This window comes from Wyeomyia smithii, chromosome 3 (genome assembly GCF_029784165.1).
Source record: "Wyeomyia smithii strain HCP4-BCI-WySm-NY-G18 chromosome 3, ASM2978416v1, whole genome shotgun sequence".
NCBI lineage: Eukaryota > Metazoa > Arthropoda > Insecta > Diptera > Culicidae > Wyeomyia > Wyeomyia smithii.
The window spans coordinates 162,465,647-162,490,127 of NC_073696.1; the positions used below are offsets into that span (position 1 = coordinate 162,465,647).

The 24,481-nt window shown below is 39.9% G+C and overlaps 1 pseudogene; it reads left to right on the forward strand.

The window, feature by feature from the left end:
- Positions 1-1,067: 1,067 nt before the first annotated feature.
- LOC129728791 (uncharacterized) lies at positions 1,068-20,923 on the forward strand (annotated as a pseudogene).
- The last annotated feature ends 3,558 nt before the right edge of the window (positions 20,924-24,481 follow it).

Sequence of the window (24,481 nt, forward strand, 5' to 3'; positions counted from 1 at the left end):
ACCTGAAAGAATGGATGTAGATCCATCCGTTAGAGTAAATTACATGAACCGTCCTCGGAGCATACCCCCTCCTCAAATGCAAAACAATTTTGCACCGCGATTTCCACAGAATTATCGCCCACCAACGAACTTTGGCCCCCAGAATTTCGCACAACAAAACTTTGCTCGACCATATAACCCTCCTAAATTCCATTTTGAAGAACTAACAAATACCGAACAGTGCTATAATAACTTCTACCCATATGAAGATTATACAGAAAATTATTATCAACCATTATCTTACTATCCAGACTTTGAAAATTATTATCAGTCCAACGAGACAACCGAGAATGAAACGCAAATTTTGCCCGAAACTGCTAACGAGGTTCATAGTGAAAACAGGAAGATGATGATAAACCAGATGACCTAAATTTTCAGATAACCGCAAGCTCACAAACAACAACGTAGCCAATTTCATACCGTACATAAAAATAGAAACGACGAGAGGATCCTTAAAATTTCTGATTGACACAGGTGCTAACAAGAATTATATTAGCCCACGTTTGGTTAGCATAGAAAAATGCAGATTCATGAAACCTGCTACTGTCAGAAATATTAACGGATCGCACCAAATTAATCAATTTACAGAATTCAATCCATTTCCTCACATCAAAAACTCTCCATAATTAACTTTCTACATTTTTGACTTTCATTCATACTTTGATGGACTCATAGGTTACGAGTCACTTCAACATTTGAAAGCCAACATCCTCACGCATTCTAACGAGTTACAGTTACCATCAACCACGATACCAATGTTTAGAAAATACCCCGACACAACAAACATTAGTTTAAATTCAAACGAATCAAAATTCATCAGTATCCCTACAAACAACAATGAAGGTGATTTTTTAATTGAAAATGACATAGAAATTTCCGAATCATTAATAGTGCATTCAGGGTTATACAGCTCTAAGCAAGGACAAGCGTACGTTGCCATTACCAACATTAGCAGCAAACCCATTAAAGTCAAAATTGATGAACCTTTTCAAGTTGAGATACAGAATTTCGAGACACGTTTTCCTGACATGATCCCGAAATGTAAAAATAAACAAGATCTTTTCCAACAACTACGACTCGCTCACCTTAATGAAGAAGAGCGACAAAAATTAATTGATTTGATTCGAAAATACGAGGAAATATTCCACTTAGAGGAACAAAAGCTCACCTTCACCAACGCAATAAAACATAAAATAACAACGAAAGACGACATTCCTGTGCATTCTAAATCATATCGGTACCCCTTCTGTCATAAAGAAGAGGTACAGAAGCAAATTTCAAAAATGCTAGAGCAAGGTATCATCCAGCATTCGAATAGTCCTTGGTCCTCATCAGTCTGGGTCGTACCTAAAAAATGGATGCTTCCGGTCAAAAAAAATGGAGAATCGTAATTGACTATAGGAAGTTAAACGACAAGACAATTGAGGATAAGTATCCAATACCCAACATAAATGACATTCTTGATAAACTGGGTAGATGCACATATTTCTCTACATTAGATCTTGCAAGTGGGTTTCATCAAATCGAAGTTCACAACGATGACGTTTCGAAAACCGCCTTCAGTGTAGAACACGGTCATTATGAATTTTTAAGAATGCCATTCGGCCTTCGCAATACGCCATCAACATTTCAACGTGTGATGGACAACATTTTAAGAGAACACATAGGTAAAATATGTCTGGTCTACATGGACGATATTATTGTGTTTTCGACAAGCCTTAGCAAAAATTTTTAATTGCCTTAAAAGATTCAATATGAAAGTGCAATTAGACAAAAGCGAGTTTCTTCACAAAGAAGTCGCATTTTTGGGTCACTTAGTCACCTCAGAAGGAGTCAAGCCGAACCCAGACAAAATTGAAATTGGCCTTTACCAAAAAACGAGAAAGAACTAAGAGGCTTTCTTGGAGTTTTAGGTTACTACCGGAAATTTATTCGCGATTTTGCTCGAATAGCGAAACCGCTTTCTAACAGCTTACGAAAAGGAGAGACATTAGACTATTCGAGAGAATTTATTAATGCATTTGAAAAATGCAAAAACATTCTAACAAGCAGTACTATTCTACAGTATCCTGATTTTGACAAAACTTTCATCCTCACGACCGATGCATCAAACCATGCTATTGGCGCGGTTCTGTCGCAAGGTCCAGTAGGCAAAGATAAACCGATAGCATACGCATCTCGTACTCTTTCCCAAACTGAAGAAAAATACTCGACTATAGAGAAAGAGTTGCTGGCTATCGTATGGGCCTGCAAGTATTTCAGACCCTACCTTTTCGGTCGAAAGTTTGTGTTGTATACCGATCACAAACCGCTCACATACGGGCTGAATTTGAATCACCCTAACAGTAAGCTCGTTAGATGGAGGCTATCACTCGAAGAATATGATTATGAAATTCGATACAGACCTGGAAAGCAAAATACTGTCGCCGACGCATTATCACGATTTCCACACGAAATAAACCTACATGAAGAAAGTGACAGCGACACGGACGCTGCCACTGTTCACTCAGCGGATACAGACGATTCTGAGTTTGTTCAGATGACTCTCCGCCCTTTGAACGTGTTTTCGAATCAGCTAGTGCTAAAAATTGGCGAACAAGATAGCAATGAGTTCGAGGAAGTGTTTCCACGTGTTTTCAGGAGAACCATAACAAAAATATGTTTCGGAGTACCCGCAATGTTAAATATCTTTAAAGAATATATGGATCACAAAAGAGTCAACTGTATTTTCTGCCCCGAGAGATTAATCCCCACCATACAAGTTGTCTACAAAAATTATTTTAACCGATGCAAAACCTTCAAAGTTAAAATAACGCAAACCATGCTACAAGACGTTCAAACGGATGAGGAACAGAATGACCTAATTCAGAATGTGCACGATTCAGCACACCGAGGTATATGGGAAAACAAAGAAAAAATTTCTAGAACCTATTACTTTCCCAGAATGAAATTCAAAATCCGAAGATTTATCAAATTATGCGAAGTATGCAACAAAGCAAAATACGAACGTCACCCATATAAAATTAAATTTGGCGAAACTCCTATTCCGAAAAAACCATTAGAAATTATTCACATAGACATTTTCATTTCGCTACCTGATATGTTTTTATCAATTGTAGATAAATTTTCTAAGTTTGGCGCAATCATTCCAATTAAATCAAGGCAGATACAGGACGTTCGGAAGGCTCTGTTAAAATACTTCAGCACACACGGAAAACCTCAACTCATCGTGAGCGACAACGAACCAGCCATGAGGTCAATTGAAGTCAGGGGACTTCTCAACGATTTAAATGTTCAAATATATTTTACACCTACAAATTGCAGCGAAACGAATGGCACTGTCGAAAGATTCCATTCTACACTCGCTGAGATTTTTAGGTGTATCAGATCAAAATACGAACAGTTATCTAACAAGGAAGTATTTCGTATTGCTTGTACCCTGTATAATGAAACCATTCATTCAGCTACAAAATTGAAACCACGGGAAATCTTCTTTGCCATCAGAGATGGTGACGACAGACATCTCGACGTGGATCAAATGATCGAAAGTCGGAACAAAATGTATGATGAAGTTGTCTTACAACTACAAAAAACGCAACATAAAACAATTGAACAACATAACAATCATCGCGAGGTCCAACCGATTTTGCAGCCGAACGAAGAAGTTTTCCAGAAAGTCCAGGGAATACGGAATAAGACCAATCCAAAGTACCTTCCGGTTCAAGTCGTCGAGGATCACACTAGAACCTTCATTGACGACTCGGGTCGAAAGCTACACAAAAATAATCTTAAAATAATATGAGACACTCACACTCACACTTTTCTTTCCACAGAATTCTCGTCAAACCCTGGCAAACGGAAAAAATGCAACTACCCATGCTTACACTCCTGCTCATCCTATCAATGAACACCCCATCCCAAAACCAAGTCCTACAGATTAATGATATTACCAACAACGCAGGAGCGTTGATACTGCAAGAGGGAGAAGGGAGGATAATAGACGGTTACGACAGGTTGCTGCATGTGATTGACTTTGTAAAACTAGAAGCATCTGTGTTATTTATCGAAAACATGATTGGTCAGTTACAGAATTCACCTAGTGACTTTTCGGACATTATAAAAATGAAATTGAATGAAATCAGATTCCTTTTTAATATGCTACAAGTTAAACCAAACAGAAACAAAAGAGCAATTAATATGTTAGGCAGTACAATTAAATTTATCACCGGAAACTTAGATGCAGACGATCTAGCACTGATTAACAGCAACCTAGACGAGCTTAGAAAATCTGGAAACACTATCATAAAGCAAAATAACAGGCAGATAAAAATTAATACTAAATTCGAAAACAGAATAAACATTATGACAGATCAAATTAAAAACCAACAGAATGCCCTAAATAGTATACTTAAAGATAATGATTACATCATTAGCGAAAATCAGAAAATTCAAATTGTCTTTCAACTAAACACATTTATAGAAACTCTAAAATCAATCGAATACGCTATCTTGCTTACTAAACTAAACATTATAAGTAAACTAATTCTTACACCAAAAGAAATTGATCTAATAGCACAGGAGATTTCAAGCCAAGGTTTAGAAATTCACAGCCTCGACGACACCAACAACTATCTCACCACCAGCACCCTATATAGCGAATCAACCCTCATCATCAGCGTTAACATACCACGACTTCTTCCAACCACATACCGGAAAGTGAGCATCGAACCTTTGCCAATACTGAACCATACAGCCAAACTGATGCATAATGAAGTCTTAATGAACTCAAATCAAATCTTAGCGATTGTTTCAAAATGCCAACAAAACCGCAAAGTTACTTTATGCGAAAGAAGACAGGTAATCGACATTAGCGAAAACCCGTGTGAAGCCGCATTATTGCGAGGACGTTTTGGACATTGTAATCTCGTGGAAAAACCTCCAACCACAGAAGTAAGAGAAATAGCCCCAGGTACGCTGCTGATACTAACCGTTCACCAAGACGTAAATATCAATAGCACCTGTGGTATCAATAACAAAGCTCTGAGAGGCATCCATTTGATAACATTCCATAATTGTTCAATTTACATAAACAACGAGCTCTATGAAAATTTCGAATTCCAATTTTATCAACCCATAATCACACCACTGGAACCGACGAAAATAAAACCTATGCAAATTCATAGACACATTAACCTTTCGGAACTACATGCCATACACATAGAAAATCGAAAGCATCTAGAGACAATCGACATTAAAAACATAATCGGATTTGTATCAATAAGCACTTTAACAGTTTTTATATTGACAGTTAAAATTTTTGGAATCATCAAATACCAGCAGTTCGCGAAAACAGGTAATTGCTCGGGACGAGCAATACTTGCGCAAGGAGCAGTTAACGACGAAACCAAATCTCAAAGTTTAACCGGCACAGGCTCAGGAATCCGCGGCGTCAGCAGACAACAGGAAATAACTCCAACGTCGAACGGCGAAGCCACAAGCAGGTGTCCAAACGCTAGGTGCACGTTATGTGCTAAGTCAGGGATGTAGGTTATTCGTTAGCTCTCTGTAATTAATTTAACGACAGTAAAATCATTCCAGTGTGAACCGTGTTGAAGTGAAGTTCAGTTTTAGTTTTTTTAAAAATCCCCCGAAGAGTTCCAAGCAATTAACTTATATATATATATATATATATATATATATATATATATATATATATATATATATATATATATATATATATATATATATATATATATATATATATATATATATATATATATATATATATATATATATATATATATATATATATATATATATATATATATATATATATATATATATATATATATATATATATATATATATATATATATATATATATATATATATATATATATATATATATATATATATATATATATATATATATATATATAGAGAGAGAGAGAGGTTCCATACAAATGAAACACAAATTTCTGCACATCTCGAGAACTAATCAACTAAATGGAACCAAATTTGGCAGGTAAATGTTTTAAGTGGTAAAAAATATGTCCATAATATTTTGACACCCCTCCTTCTTTCTAAATGGAGGTATGCCATACAAATGAAACACAAATTCCAGCACATCTCGAGAACTAACCGAGTAAATGGAACCAAATTTAGCATGAGAATGTTTCTAGGGGTAACAAATATGTCCATTATGGTTCGACACCCCTCCCTCTTCTGGAAGGGAGGGGTTTCATACAAATGATACACAAATTTCTGCACATCTCTAGAGCAAACCAACTTAATGGAACCATGTTTGCAGGTGAATGTTTTTAGTGGTAACAAATTTGTTCCATAACCGACCTCAGGCAACATTTTGGATTGTAAGATTGCAACTTCCGGTTTCTGTAAAATAGCCAGAAATGGCCGATTTCCACTCAATATAATAATATCCGGATCTAGAATGATGAACACGAGCTAAAATCGATCGAAATTGTCTTCAAATGCCATTATGAAATCCAAAATGGCGACTTTCGGTTTCGGAAAAACAGCGGCAAACGACCAAATACCACCCAATATGGGTATTTCCGGAACCGTAATGGTGCACTGGAGCCACAAATCGACTACAGACAACATTTCGAACTGTAAGATGGCAACTTCCGGTTTCTGGAAAACAGCCTGAAATGAACGATTCCCATTGAATATGAGTATCTCCGGAACCAGAAAGATGCACAGAAGTTAAAAATTGATCACAGATACAATCTTGAATTTCAAGATGGTGACTTCCGGTGTCTGGCAAACAGCCGGAAATGACCAAATACCATTCAATATGAATGTTTTTGGAACCAGAATTACGCCCAGATGGCAGAAATTGATTTCACAGGCAATTTTAAAGTCCAAAATTATGACTTTCGGTTACTGAAAAACAGCCCAAAGTAACCAAATAACACCCAATATGAGTATTTCTGGAGCCAGAATGTTGCAAAAAGCTAAAAATTGACCTCAGACACCATTATGAAATGTAGGATGGCAACTTTTGGTTTCTGGAAAACAGTAAAAAATGGCCGATTTCCGTCTAACATGAATATATCCGGATCTAGAATGATACACAGCAGCTGAAATCGACCACAGACCCCATTTTGTATTCTAGGTTGGCGACTTCCGGTTGCTGGGAAACAGCCGAAAATTATCGAATAACACCCAATATGGGTTTTCTTCAACGGTTTATGAAAAACAGCCTAAAATAACCAAATACTATTCAATATGAGTATTTCTGGAACCAGAATGATGCAATGAGCTAACAATTGACCTCAGGCACAATTTTGAATTGCTAAATGGCAACTTCTAGGAAACAGTCGAAAATGACAGAATAATACTCAATATGGATATTTCCGTAATCGAGATGATGCATAGAAACCAAACATTGACCTTGGACACCATTTTGAATTTAAAGACGACTACTTTCAGTTTTTGAAAAACAACCTAAATACCTATATACCTCCCAATATAAGTATTTCCGTTGCCAGATTGATGCCAGAAAATCTGCTGAAATAAACGAATACCACCCAATATGAATATATTCAGAATTAAGGCGATGTACAGAAGGCAAGAGACGAGGATGTTGTCATTTCGAAAAAACCAATCATTTCAAGCGATTTGTAATTTGACTTTGACTTGAAACACACACACATACACACACACACACACATACAGAAAATGCTCAGTTCGTCGAGCTGAGTCGAGTGATATATGCCATTCGACCCTTTGGAGCACTTTTATACTTTCGGTTTTGCAAGTGACTGCTAAACCTTTCTAGGAGAAAGGTAAAAATTCATTATATCACTTGTTAAATCATAAGGAATTTAAACCCATTTCGTATGGGTATGGGTATGTCGTAGAATATTCGAATTCACATAAATCAAAATGAACGAAATCACTTATTTGAATGAAAACTATTTGAAAATATTAATGTATATATATATGTATGTATATATATATTAATGTATATAATGTATATATATATATATATATATATATATATATATAATATATATATATATATATATATATATATATATATATATATATATATATATATTTATAAATATATATATATATATATATATATATATATATATATATATATATATATATATATATATATATATATATATATATATATATATATATATATATGTATATATATGAGATATATATATATATATATATATATATATATATATATATATATATATATATATATATTTTTTTTTTTTTTTGTTTCAGGTGGAGGGGAAATTTGCATCCAAACACCTGAGGTGACCAACCTCAGGGAGTGTGGGGTTGGTTTGAATCAGTGACCGGACCCACTAAAACCCCTCCAGTCTCCAGCCCATAATTCTCCCCGGGACCACCGCTAGGTATTGCTTCGGGAAGCGGCTTTTGTGCTCTGTGCACCCTCTTGGTTCTTTAGGTATCTTTGCTAACTTAGCTAACTAACCTGGAGACTGGCCGTTAGCTAACACTGGCGTGTCGGTGGTCAACCTGTCGCCTGTTTTGCAATTCTAAAACTATTTGAGAGGCGGCTGTACAAACCGCCCTCCAAATGTTTGGGTCTTTACACATCCTCCAAACTAGGTTGTCCGGAGTGGTGTCTGGCCCGCTCACTACCATCATGTCGCTCATGCTCAGCAGTCTCTTCCGCATCCGCGCACTCGGGACACATGGGGGACCCCGCATGCCCGAATCTGTGTAGATACTGCCTGAAGCAACCATGACCTGACAGAATCTGTGTCAAGTGGAAGTTAACTTCTCCATGGCGCCTCCCGACCCATCCGGCTACGTCCGGAATAAGTCGATGCGTCCATCTACCCTTTACGGAATTGGACCATTCCTGCTGCCATCTGATCATCGAGAATGACCTTCTGGTGCCTCGTATACCCCTTGTGTCACGTTGATCGAAGCATTCTACGTCCTCCTTAATGGCTATGCTGATAGGCATCATGCCGGACAGGACGCAGATTGCGTCGTATGACACTGTACGGTACGCGCTCACAACCCTCAGGCACATAAGCCTGTAGGTACTTTCCAGTTTACGACGATGACTGTTGGTACCTAACGCTTTGGACCACGCTGGCCCACCATACCTAAGTATGGACGAAACCACGCTGGCAAGAAGTTTACGCTTGCTGCCATATACCGCTGAGCTATTCGACATCATTCGAGATAGTCCTGCAGCAGTCGTTGAAGCCCTCTTACAGGCATAGTCGACGTGACTCTTAAATGTGAGCTTATCGTCAACCATAACCCCTAAGAGCTTCAAGGAACGCCTTGAGGTAATGGTGCAGTCACCGACTCTGACCACCGCCTGTTGCTCTAATTTGCGGTTGTTCACAACCGTAACCTCCGTTTTATGGTGCGCTAACTCCAGTTTCCTAGAGTGCATCCAGTTTTCGACCTTGCGTATGCAGTGCGCGGCCGTCAACTCGACCTCTTCGATCGACTCGCCGTAGACCTCTAGCGTGATGTCGTCTGCGAAACCGACGATCACAACCCCTACAGGAAACTTTAGTTTCAACACCCCGTCATACATGACATTCCACAACACCGGGCCCAGGATGGAACCTTGCGGTACCCCTGCGGTGATTGGGACGCACTTCTGACCCTCCTCCGTGTTGTAAACTAGTACCCGGTTCTGGAAATAATTTTCCAAAATCTTGTACAACGACACCGGTACGTTGATGCTCCTAAGCGCGAGCGCTATGGAGTCACAACTGGCGCTATTGAATGCATTCTTCACGTCAAGCGTGACGATTGCGCAATAGCGAATGCCCCAACTCTTACGCTGGAGTGCTACCACTGCCGTCTTGGTGACAGAGAGAATAGCATCCAGCGTGGATCTACCTTTCCGGAAGCCGAACTGGTTACTTGCCAGACCGTTTACACCCTCTGTGTACTTCACCAGTCTGTTGAGGATAATCCTCTCAAGCACCTTGCCCGTAGTGTCCAGCAGACAGATAGGTCTGTATGCCGATGGGTCCCCTGGCGGTTTCCCAGCCTTCGGCAACAGCACCAATCTCTGTTGCTTCCACCTGTCCGGAAAGAGGCAGTCATCCAGGCACTTCTGCATGACTGCTCGAAATAGATCGGGGGCCACTTTCATGGCCGTCCTGATGGCCAAGTTCGGGATTCCATCCGGTCCCAGTGCCTTGCTCACCTTTAGGGAGTTGGCGATCACGATGAGTTCCTCATTCGTAACCCTTACCTCCTCCACAACCTCGGCACGGCTGCCGTCTCTCACGGATTGGATGCCCGGCAGGTTGGCCGACCATCCCTGGTCTGTGTCTGAGATACTGGAACGTCGGACGTGAGACTCAGCAACCGGAGGCCAAGGATTTGGCTCGTGTCGTGGAAAGAGTCCCTCGATGATACGCTCCAGCATCGCTGGTGATCGCTCTGCAGGCGCCAACACGCCTTTGGTCTTCGCCATTACGACTCTGTAGGCGTTGCCCCACGGATTCGTATTGGCACTCGCGCATAGCCTATCGAAGCAGGCCCTTTTGCTCGCCTTTATCGCACTTTTAAGCGCTGATCTTGCAGATCCGAATACTACACGGCGCTCTACCCTCTGTGCATCGGTACGTGCACGTTGCAACATCCGTCTTGCACGGAGGCACGCGCTACGGAGGTCCGCTATCGCGTCGGTCCACCAGTATACCGGTGACTTACCATTCCTAGGTTGGCGGGTCCTAGGCATGGTGGCGTCGTACGCCCGCGATAATGTGGCAACTAATTGGTCAGCACTCGGGCGGAGCCAACTGCCCCCCTCGCGCTCTCTTCTCATTGCTTCTGCAAATACCTCGGCATCGAAATGCGATGTCTTCCACCCGCGGACGGTCGGAGTATTGCCTCTACCCGTCGCCTGCCGCCTCACGTTTTGGACTACGCTATAGCAGACCGACTGGTGGTCACTATAGGTGTAGCCATCGTCTACCCTCCAGTTCACGATCAGTCCTGGGCTGGAGAACGTCACGTCGATGATCGACTCCGCACCATTTCTGCTGAATGTACACTTGGTTCCAACGTTGGCCAGATCTAGGTTGAGCTTTGCCAAAGCTTCCAACAAGATCTGACCCCTCCGGTTCGTGCGGCGGCTTCCCCACTCAACAGTCCAAGCGTTGAAGTCGCCCGCCACTACTAAGGGTGTTAGTCCCGTCAGCTCCATAGATAACAAATCGACCATCTGGGTGAACCTCTAGACCAACGCGGCAGAGCATAACAGCTGCAGTAGAACACTCCGTCCACCTTGGCAACCGCGTATCCTTCATTTGAGGTTGACACAACCTCCTGAACCGGGAACTTGCTGGTCGTGCATATGGCCGCCGTACTGGACTTATCTGCAACCCAATTACCGTTTCCGGGAGGAATGCAGTAGGGGTCCGATACGATTGCGATGTCCGACCGCGACTCAGACGCTGCTTGGTATAGCAGCTGCTGTGCCGCATAGCAATGGTTCAGGTTCAATTGTGTCACCCTCACGCCCGTGGTTTCGTGGCCGCCTTACCGGCTGGGCACCGTGGGCCTCCCATAAAGTGCTTGGCGTCCCGTTTTCCAGTACATACCAAGCACTTGGGAGGCTCCCCGCAGTCTTTAGCTTTATGGCCAGCACCACCACAACGCCTCGTAACTGGCTCCTATCGGGCTCTTGCAGGTCCAGGACTTGTGTCCTCCCTCGGAACACCTGAAGCAAACGTCCGGCTGCTGGAGTATGCTCAGGGGACATACTGACCAGCCAACCTTAAGTTTGGCTGTCTTCAGGGCAAGAGTTGCATCGGCCGATGCAAGGCGGAAAGTGGCCACCTGGGTCCCCGCTGGACCCTTTCGGCGGCGAATTACCTCAGTGGCTACTTCCACTCCGCACTTCTCCTTGAGGGCCTGTGCAATATCGCACCTGAATATCGTGATTTCATCCAGGTTTTTGAGCTGGAGAGTCACCTCTGAGGTGAGTGCCCGAATTTGCACATCTTTCCCGGGGACCTGCTCGGCTACCGTCTTGTAGGCAGCGCCCTTGTTTTTAGCATCCTTACGGAGCTCAAGGATCATCTCGCCGGTGCGAGAACGACGGATGGTCCGCACATCCGCTCCCAGATCCTTGAGCTAGGTTTCGCCTCTCATTTTCTTCAAGACTTCGGAGTACTTGGTTGGTCACCTCAGGGGTTTGGATGCAAATTTCCCCTCCACCTGGAAAAAAAAAACAAAAAAAAAAAAAAATATATATATATATATATATATTTATATATATATATATATATATATATATATATATATATATATATATATATATATATATATATATATACATATATATATATATATATATATATATATATATATATATATATATATATATATATATATATATATATATATATATATATACATATATATAAATATATATATATATATATATATATATATATATATATATATATATATATATATATATGTATAAATATATATATATATATATATATATATATATATATATATATATATATATAAATATATATATATATATATATATATATATATATATATATATATATATATATATATATTTATAAATATATATATATATATATATATATATATATATTTCCTAGAAGTTGCCATTTAGCAATTCAAAATTGTGCCTGAGGTCAATTGTTAGCTCATTGCATCACTCTGGTTCCAGAAATACTCATATTGAATAGTATTTGGTTATTTTAGGCTGTTTTTCATAAATCGTTGAAGAAAACCCATATTGGGTGTTATTTGATAATTTTCGGCTGTTTCCCAGGAACCGGAAGTCGCCAACTTAGAATACAAAATGGGGTCTGTGGTCGATTTCAGCTGCTGTGTATCATTCTAGATCCGGATATATTCATGTTAGACGGAAATCGGCCATTTTTTACTGTTTTCCAGAAACCAAAAGTTGCTATCCTACATTTCATAATGGTGTCTGAGGTCAATTTTTAGCTTCTTGCAACATTCTGGCTCCAGAAATACTCATATTGGGTGTTATTTGGTTACTTTGGGCTGTTTTTCAGTAACCGAAAGTCATCATTTTGGACTTTAAAATTGACTGTGAAATCAATTTCTGTCATCTGGGCGTAATTCTGGTTCCGAAAACATTCATATTGAATGGTATTTGGTCATTTCCGGCTGTTTGCCAGACACCGGAAGTCACCATCTTGAAATTCAAGATTGTCTCTGTGATCAATTTTTAACTTCTGTGCATCTTTCTGGTTCCGGAGATACTCATATTCAATGGGAATCGTTCATTTCAGGCTGTTTTCCAGAAACCGGAAGTTGCCATCTTACAATTCGAAATGTTGTCTGTAGTCGATTTGTGGCTCCAGTGCACCATTACGGTTCCGGAAATACCCATATTGGGTGGTATTTGGTCGTTTGCCGCTGTTTTTCCGAAACCGAAAGTCGCCATTTTGGATTTCATAATGTCATTTGAAGACAATTTCGATCGATTTTAGCTCGTGTTCATCATTCTAGATCCGGATATTATTATATTGAGTGGAAATCGGCCATTTCTGGCTGTTTTACAGAAACCGGAAGTTGCAATCTTACAATCCAAAATGTTGCCTGAGGTCGGTTATGGAACAAATTTGTTACCACTAAAAACATTCACCTGCAAATATGGTTCCATTTAGTTGGTTTGCTCTAGAGATGTGCAGAAATTTGTGTATCATTTGTAAGAAACCCCTTCCTTCCAGAAGAGGGAGGGGTGTCGAACCATTATGGACATATTTGTTACCCCTAGAAACATTCTCATGCTAAATTTGGTTCCATTTACTCGGTTAGTTCTCGAGATGTGCTGAAATTTGTGTTTCATTTGTATGGCATACCTCCATTTAGAAAGAAGGAGGGGTGTCAAAATATTATGGACATATTTTTTACCACTTAAAACATTTACCTGCCAAATTTGGTTCCATTTAGTTGATTAGTTCTCGAGATGTGCAGAAATTTGTGTTTCATTTGTATGGAACCTCTCCCTTCTAAAAAAGGTAGGGGCGTCCAACTATTATGGACATACTTGTTACCTCTTAAAACATCTACATGCCGAATTCGATTTCATTTGCTTGTTTTGTTCTTGAGTTGCGCAGAAATTTATGTTTCATGTGTATGGTACCTCTCCCTTCCAGAAAAGGGAGGGGTCTCAAACTATCATAGGAACCTTTATCGGCACCAAAAACCCCTACATACAAATTTTCACGTCGATCGGTTCGGTAGTTTTCGAGCCTATATGGATCAGACAGACAGACAGACAGACAAACAGACCGGACTGCATATTTACATACGTGTATAGATTACAACATCAATATTTTAGAACCTAAAGAGTGAATATACATTTATTGGATTGATGCGTTCATGTAAATCTATTTAAGCAAATAAAAGTTTGAATGAGAAAGGCTGGGTCTGACCGCTAGGTGGATTAATTTAGGTTTTACCACTAAAAACATTTACCTGCCAAATTTGGTTCCATTCAGTTGATTAGTACTCGAATTGTGCAGAAATTTGCGTTTCGTTTGTATGTTAAATTATCATAGGAACCTTTATCGGCACCAAAAACCCCTACATAAAAATTTTCACGTCGATCGGTTCGGTAGTTTTCGAGGCTATATGGATCAGACAAACAGACAGACAGACCGGACTACATTTTTATATGTTTAGATTACAACATCAATTTCTTAGAACCTAAAGAGTGAATATACATTTATTGGATTGAAGCGTTCTTGTAAATCTATTTTTATAAATAAAAGTTTGAATGCGAAAGGGTGGGTCTGATCGCTAGGTGGATTATTTAGGTTTTTCTACTAACATTACATTTAACACCATATATTATTTACGATTTTTAAATGTTCAATGCTCAATGCTTCAATGCTTGGTGGTAGACTGCGTTTCTTGTTTTTTTTTTGTTTGGCGCGTGAATAGACAAAGCTTTCCAACATGCAATCATGCCATATTGCCATTCCACACACAAGGTCAAAGATTGACCTTGTGATTTGTTTATAGTCATAGCGAATGCAAGGCGTACGGTAAATGAATACCTTTGAACTCTAATGGTAAATCGCTTTATGTAGGAATTTTCGGTATAAAACTTCCTCGCAATTGAATTTCACGTTTTGTTGCTTGGATTACATTATATTTTTAACTGCTTCACTCTTTTTGGAAGCCATTTTGCTTTTAGCGAAACTGAAACGAACGCGTCTTACTTACGACCGGAAGGGTTTGCTTCTAAGCTACATACAGAACAATGACTGTTATACCATGCAGTATTTTTTGTATTTCCAGTAAGTTTCCTTTGCTTCAGGGGTATTTCTTGTTTAATTATATCAAATAAAACTTCATAGAAAGTATCTACAGCCGCGTCGAGATTCCTTAAGGATAAATTGTCAATTAACATTGTTAAATCTATTGCGAATATTTTCATAATTTGCCTTTCCTTATTCAAAGACTTCTTCGTATTCATAGTCGTTGGGTCTTTGGTGCGCATGTATAAATAAAGAGTATTCGATTGCCGTGTGATACGCCTCATTTTTCCATAAAGGATTAAATGATTCAGTCACACAGAAATCATCATAAATGTTCGTAAATAAAAAGTCTAAGTAACGTAAATAAAAAGTCTAAGTTTTGTTGATTCTTGATGTGGTTAATTTTGTTCAGTCCGAAATTTGCGGTTGTTCGGACATAAACTCATACCTCAGCTGGGTGACCAGCTGAGGCCCAAGCGACGCTGGTTTGCGCGCGCTTATTTCAAGCTTTGTTCTGCCTCGACAATGCAGCCGCCCGAGAGACAGCCTATAAATGCGCTCCCCACAGCAGCGTCAGTGTTAGTGTTTCGCAGTTAGTCAGATGTTATTCGTCAGTCGTTAGTTGGCCGTTGAGCCAGTCGGCCTTAGGCCATAGCGCTAGCCAGCTCGCTGTCGGTAGCCGTCGTGTCCGTGTATTTCAAAATTAATAATTTAAATATATTTCGTAAAAGTTGTTAGTACGCGTGTTTTCAGTTCATCGCCCGAAAACCTTTCCACTCAACACCTGCTGTAAGAAGGTTAGATTTCTGAGATACTGGCATCACTGGGAAAACTAGAAGAAAACGTTACGGTACAATCTAGTCTAGTTAGTCGTTTATAGTCCGTACACAAAAGAGGATCGTTCGCTAATAAACTGCTTGTAAACTGTAAGGCTACAATGTTTTAATACAAGATATCCGATACTTGTAACCTGGTGTCAGAAGTTAAAGATATCAGAAACTAAGAACGCAGTGATTCTGTCAAATACATGTGCGGGTTAATCGCGAAAAATACGGAAAGCATTCATCATAAAAAGTGAAGTCGGAATTTCTAGAAACGTGACCTAACCTTTATATATGCTATTACCAATATTGACTTCGGATGATGGGTGAATAAGTGAACCGTTAGACTTATTCGAACACGTAAGAGCACCGAAGAGATCCGAACGAACGAGAGAAAATTTTATAAGATTGTGTTGGTTGATTTGAGCGAATCGAAATGGAACAGCGTTTGCCACAACCACTGGACTGCTTGATCTTGGCGAAAGATTGGCCAAAATGGAAACAACAATTTTTCATCTACATAATTGCTACGAATAAAAACGGAGAAGCAGAAAGGAATAAAATAGCTTCTTTTTTGTGGCTGATTAGAGAGAGAGCTGAAAATCTATAACAATTTGTTCCCTCACAATGGAGATGTTGCTCGGAACGCTGATGCCGTTGAAGTTGCCGTTGCTGTGGGTGCTGAATGTTGCTAATGTTGCTGCTTCTGCTGGTTAACGAATTGAGCGGACTCTTGCGCAAGTGATCGATGCATTTGATGGTTTCTGTGTCCCACGTAAAAACATCGCGATGGAGGTATTCAAGTTTAATATGATCACTCAAAAAGAGAAGCAACCGTCTGCCGATTTTGAAACCGCTTTACGCACACAATTAGCCTACTGTGAATATGAATGTATTGCGTGCCATGCATCGTATGCAGACCGAATGTTACGGGACAGAATCATTATCGGGGTGCAAGACAAAAAGCTTCAACTGAAGTTGTTAGATGGGAAGGATGAACCACTGCTGTAAATTGTGGAGACCTGCAAGATCTTTGAGGCCGCTGCTGAAAACAAACAGTTACTCGACCGAAAGGTAGCACAGAGCGATGTGCATACAGTTGTTGAGTCATCACATAGCGGAAAGGACGAGGTTGCTGTGGTCAACCGTATAGCGTACGTCACCGGCGATTTTGCCCAGCGATCAAAGTTACGTGTGATTCGTGTGGGCGTCTCGGGCATTTCAAGAGATTCTGCAGAGCGGCGAGAGCAGTAAATGATACCAACAACCAGGCTAATCGAGGTAAACCTGGCTCGTCAAAGCAGGTTACGACCAGTAACACAGTTCATAGTGTGACCTGGAAAGATGCAGGTAACAATTTATCTAAAGGTCAAGATAAGGTGGGGTTAGACAAAGACAGTGAGCTACTCTCTTGTTATAGAATAAACTCGAACACTATGTCAAATGAGGTTTCACGCGTCAGGTCGACTAAGCGGTATCGTATCAAGGATCGATTTGTTGTTTTTAAGCTGGACACTGGGGCAGATGTCAACTGCATTCTGTTGAATATTGCTGCTGGGTTGAATTGCTCTATCGTTAGCGGTTGCGCTGTTGATGTTTTGGTTTATAATTCCAATAAAATCCAGATTCATGGTAAAGTTTCTCTTCCCTGTTATGATGTTGAGAAACAAACCACCCAGGTTGCAGAGTTTGTTCTGGTCGACGATTATTTTGAACCTTTGTTGGCAGGGTCGGCATTTCATGTGGGTAGTATGGGTAGTAGTACCCACTCGGAAAATATCCATGTTACCATGTTATCCATGTTACCCACACGGTACTATTGGACAAAACAGCGACAGATTTTTCGATGGATGTCGTTAAGCGAGAAGTTATAAATCTACAGACTTATGTACAGTTGTAACGTTACTCAGAGAAAAGGATTATATTTTTTAATTGTTTCATTTACGATAGAGTTCTAAAGTTTTGTTTTCTCGTAAAAATTTTCCATGCCTAATTTGAGCTCAATCGGACTTTGGGAAGTAGAGCCTCAAAGCGGTCAAAGTCACAGTTTTTTGATCGATGAAGGAAATGTTCGAGCTGGGAGTGTCTCTTGTGTGTTCTGGTGTAGCTCGAGTCTTTCAACACAAAAGTTTCCATGTCCCTGAAATTTGTTTTTGTTTTTAGAACAAATTTATATGAAATAGGTTGGCCAGAAATGTAAGATTCTCTCGACTGTAAGTGGAACCCTCTCAGAAGTTCGATTAAGCTCAAATTTTGGATGGAAACATTTTTAGAGAAGACAAAATTGTTGATTTCTAACGTTAGCATTGAAAAAAATGCTCAAAAAGGTTGATTTTTCATGAGTTTACCTTTACACCACTGACGAAATTACCCATGAAGCATCAATCATAGTAACCTATGAGTCAGCAGGAAAAAATGGACTCGAATTCTAACCATAACGGCGAAAACAGTAAAGCTACTCCGTTCAGAAGTGTGCGCGATCAAAGAACGTTACCCCGTCACGTCGAAAACAGACATCGTACGGAAAAGAGACGCCGGTTACGCTTGTTCCGGTTTCAACAACATCTTGGCACTGCTGAACCAGACGGCCGACGACCCTGAGCGACAAGAAGCTACGCTTGATCGGGAGGTCGGTTCAACCGGCCAAAAAGTGGAAAAGTACCTGGCAAACATGGACATCAGAAAGCGGAAGTCCCGTTCATTGGTTTCGGAGTTGCTGGATGGTCGAGTCGATTTTACTGGCGAATCGCGATGTGATGATGGGGGTCCACGCCGAGACCTATCTCACCCTGGATGACAACAACTGGCAGGGCACTCCATATTTTAGTTTACCCACGAAGAAAGTGACTTCTGAGGTAAAATTCATTTCACACACCAAGCTCCCATAGAAGGTGCTGCTGTGGCTGACAATCAGCGAGAAGCTCCGTACTGGCCGTGAAAGGGGAAATTTATAGTACGAAGTTCCTGCCGGAAGCTGCGTCGTTTATCATGAAATACCGTAGGGGCGAAGACGCGGTGCTCTGGCCCGATCTGGTGTCGGCTCACTACTCGAAGCAATCGTTGGAGGAGATGGAGCGGCTGATAATCGATGCGGTACCCAGGTCGGCCAACCCACCCAACGTTCCCCAGCTGCATCCCATCCAGAGTTTCTGGACAAACCAGAAGCGTGAGACCTACCTAAACGATCTTGATGCGAAAATTGAGGAGGAATTGATAAATAGAACGAAAAAAGAACTCAAAAACATGCCTACACGCATGTCCACCATGGCGAATGTTCCGGTAAAGTCTCGGAAAGCCACTCGCAAGAGTGTTGAATTACTTTTGCAAATGAGCCTATATAATTGCCTTCCATGGGAAATTATTGGGAAACATGACTACTGAACGAAATTCAAAAATCTAATTTCTCTTAAACATTCCATTGGCACCCTATTGTTGATGCACTGTCGACTTTTCGTAAATTTTTTTTCAGGTATCAGAAGGTCAGCCCCCCCCCCCGGCTACGCCTTTGTCACCCATGAACCTTCCCTATTCCTTACTACCCACTCGGGAAAATAATGTGACGCCAGTCTTGTTTGTTGGGACTAGAAACCTGCCAGTCGTTTGGGCTAGTTGAGCACATATGCTCAGTGCAGTCGATAAAAGGTTTTCCATCTGATCTATCAACTTTCGTCGAGTAAAATAAAGATTTATTCGTAGGTCTTGGAAACTTTCGCGGCACTTGTTGATTCCAACTGAAAGACAATTCAGTACCTGTTTTGCATTATAAAAAGCGTATACCATCTAGTCTTCACGATCGGGTCATGAATAAATTGACATCGATGGTAAACCAACACATTATCAGTCCCGTCGATTACCCTACAGATTGGGTCAACAATATGCAAATAGTCGAAAAGCCCAACGGTTCGTTACGTATATGTTTAGACCCTAATCCACTGAATGCTTGCATCAAGAGGGAACGTTTTCCAATACCAACAGCAGAGGATATCCTGGGTCGTCTGAACGGTAAGTGAGTATTCATAACTCTACAAAACAGATTCTGGCAAATGGAGCTCGATCCCAAAAGCGCTGATCTAACTACTTTTATTACTCCATTCGGCCGCTATAAATGGAATCGCGTACCGTTTGGAATTAACAGTGCACCTGAAATGTTTCAGACGTATGGTACGGATTTTTGGTGATATTCCAGGTGTAGAGACTTACTTTGATGACCTGTCAATAGTGGGAACAGATATTGACGATCACGACAGAATTTTGACGATTGTTCTTGATCGAGCTCGGCAGAACAATATCAAGTTTAATCCGTCAAAAATCCAGTACAGAAACAATAGAGCAAAATTCATGGGTCATCTAATATCGGAAAACAGGGTTGAACCTGACCGTTCGTATATTGAAGCTACTATTAATATGCCCAAGCCACAAAGCAAATCGGACGTGCTTACACTCCTGGGTCTGCTCAAGTACCTCGGGAAGTTCATTCCTAATCTGTCGCAACGTACAGCGGGTTTGCGGAGTTTGACTCACAATAACGTTAAGTGGCAATGGACTGATGATCACGATACAGAGTTACATAGTTTGCTCAACACTATAAGTTCCAAACCCACTTTAGCTATCTTCGATCCCGATGCTCCGATAATTGTTCAGACCGACAGTTCCAAGTATGGTCTTGGTAGTGTTATAATGCAAAAGGGGGCACCTGTAGCTTATGCCTCTAGAACGTTGTATAAATCAGAACAGAAATGGGCTCAGATAGAAAAAGAATTGTGGTAGTGTTTGCTTGTGAGCGTTTTCTCTATTTTCTCTACGGGCGCAATTTCCTAGTACTATCTGATCATAAGCCACTTGAAACACTAGTACATCGCGATATTGACAATGTGACTCCTCGTTTACAACGCATGTTAATGAACTTGTTGAAGTATCCGGGAATGTGTATAACCTATACACCAGGTGAAGAAATGTTGGTTGCAGACTGCTTATCGCGTGCCCCACTTACAGAAGACGTCGACTACAGTGAGGAATTGTCTGGATTGGTCCATGCAATCTCAGAAAGAGTGTGTCTTTCATATGAAAATCGGAACCAATATATTGAAGCTTTGAGAAACGACGAGCGGTATCAGCGTGTAGTTAAATATGTTAAAAATGAATGGCCTTCATACCATAATTTGGATGATTTGAGCCAGTTATTTCACAAGTATCGCGACTGTTCGCATTACGAAAATGGTTTGCTACTCAAGAATCATCGCCTGGTAATTCCAACGGCGTTACAAAAACTCATCTCGAAATGGTTACATGCTCCGCATTTTGGAATAGAAAAAAAAAACACTTGCACGGGCTAGAAATAGTTGTTTTTGGCCAGGAATGACTACTGATATCGCCGAGCTGATCAAAAATTGTGGCCTATGTGAGAAATTCACGCGGAGCTACAGAAAGAGCCTTTGGTTCAAGAGGCTGCCTCACTGCATCCTTTCAACCGCATAGGAACTGATCTTTTCGAGTATGCTGCAAAAGATTACGTAGTCGTTATCGATGCCTATTCCGGTTACGTGTTTGCTGAAGCGTTACATGAGAAGACTGCTCGGCATGTTGCTGATACGCTGGATCGAATTTTCCTTCGATATGGATATCCTACATTCATACGGTGTAATAACGTCCCTTTCAACTCGGCCGCCTTCATAGAATATGCCAATCTCACCAATGTTGAATTCGTTTTTTCGAGCTCCCGTTTCCCCCAAAGCAACGGTTTAGCAGAGAAAGGAGTGGCTATAATCAAAGATAACCTGAACAAGATACCTAACTTCCATATTTTTCATACATTTTCTCTACGACCGATTTCCGGCGGTTAGTGCAGCCATCTGGTGACTTAAATTCTCATAAAATTGTCACTATGAGCGAAACCGATTTATCGTGCATAGTCCGTCATCGATCGTTAAGCTGTTCAAAATTGTATATGAAAAAGGTGTAGCAGTTTGGTCAGCTCGACATTTAAGATAACATGCAGATTAATGATATTGTCATTTTTTGCGCTTAATGCTATTGCCATATTTTTTGCACTTCAAAGTACGAAAAGAAAAGTGTGAAATTGACTGTCAGAGTGGGGGTTTATATTGAGGAGTTATATTTATTTCCAGGTCCCATTTTACCATGGCTTAAAGTTTGATATGTCGCAAGCCAGGTTTCAGAACCATTATACATTAGGGTGTCCCAAAATTGCACAAGTCTGGGGCTCGCCCTCCAGATGATAGAAAATGGTGTTACGAACAAACTTTTGTTCGGCGGCAGCTCTAGAAAATGATGTTTTCAACTGGCCCCGATGACTTTTTTGAAAAAATCGGTTTTTCTTATGTTAAATCCTAAAAACATGTTCAGTTATTCAATTTTCCATGAAACCTAACCCTTTTATATATTTTACAGGTTCCTTAGGGTCCAAACTGTAAGGGAAAAATTCGTTTCGGATTGATTATCGTCAATTTATTTTCCTGAAAAAAATTCTATCGTTTGGAAAAGAGATTTTTCAAGTATGCTTTAACGTTCAATCAATAAAAGTGGGTATTAAACCTAATGCTCTCACCCACTGAATGCCATTAAAAGTTAGGAAATTTTATGGGGAAGAACATTGCCAAAGACTACATGGCTCTGAAATAACTTGATTTTGAGTTATTCGTAATTTACTGTGGAATAAAAAGTTACATTTTGATGTTTTCCAATACTAAAATGTTCATTTGCCGTATCATATAGTACTATAATTTCAACTAAATCTCCTGCTACTCAAAAGGCCCGTTCTGTAGGGTCATTGATAACTGTTAAGCTTCAACATTCCGATTTGGCATCAAGATAATAATTTCTTTCTATACAGACCTTGGGATCTTCCTGAATAAAAAAACTTGATACCAAGCCGCAGTCTACCGAAAAACTTTAGTGACTTCTTTGTGAGTCCACTAGGTTTTCTACAAACGAAAATTTTTTCACTCTTGAATTGTCGTTTTCACTGCTCACTTCTTTCAAGTTTTGTACCACCTTCCTCTTCGAGTCATCATTAACATTTTTATCGATAAATACCAGGCTAACATTGACTTCCGGAAGATACCACAAGTGCAGTTTGCAGACCCGAAAAAAAAAGTTTTTCGATAGACTGCGGCTTGATATCAAGTTTTTTTATTCAGGAAGATCCCAAGGTCTGGATAGAAAGAAATTATTATCTTGATGCCAAATCGGAATGTTGAAGCTTAACAGTTATCAATGACCCTACAGAACGGGACTTTTGAGTAGCAGGAGATTTAGTTGAAATTATAGTACTATATGATACGGCAAATGAACATTTTAGTATTGGAAAACATCAAAATGTAACTTTTTATCCCACAGTAAATTACGAATAACTCAAATTCAAGTTATTTCAGAGCCATGTAGTCTTTGGCAATGTTCTTCCCCATAAAATTTCCCAACTTTTAATGGCATTCAGTTGGTGAGAGCATGAGGTTCAATACCCACTTTTATTGATTGAACGTTAAAGCATACTTGAAAAATCTCTTTTCCAAACGATAGATTTTTTTTCAGGAAAATAAATTGACGATAATCAATCCGAAACGAATTTTTCCCTTACAGTTTGAACCCTAAGGAACTTGGAAAAAATATAAAAGGATTAGGTTTCATGGAATATTGAATAACTGAGCATGTTTTTTGGATTTAACATAAGAAAAACCGATTTTTTCAAAAAAGTCATCGGGGCCAGTTGAAAACATCATTTTCTAGAGCTGCCGCCGAACAAAAGTTTGTTCGTATCACCATTTTCTATCATCTGGAGGGTGAGCCCCAGACTTGTGCAATTTTGGGATACCCTATTATACATATAGTCAGGTTCACCGGGGCACCCGATTTTTGCTTTATTATCCTCGGCAAGAGTGGAAAAATTGGCTACAGAGCGTGATCATAGCGGTTATCAGGAGTTTCTGATGGTACAGTTAATTTTAAATGATGCGCCGATAATTCTTTATTCTTCCGAAAAGCTTCATGTTGTAACAAGTACACATATGATTTAAATATACAATTTTCACTTCTTATATTACGTCTTTCTTCTATATAAATGTTTATTAATTACTTAGTTTGCTATCGAACATAATTTGCAAAATAAAGTTAGAGTTTAAATTATTATTAATTTTTTTGCAAAAGATCTTTGACTCAAACACCGCGAGCAATATCACGGTCAAAGTAGTAATTGGCATAAAAACTCAAAGAATGAGATCCCCGGTGCTCGATTTCTCTAATTGCCTTTCTCCACCCATGCCACCGACGCGACGAGATGCTTGACCTAGCCGAAAAAGTCCACTGACCTTT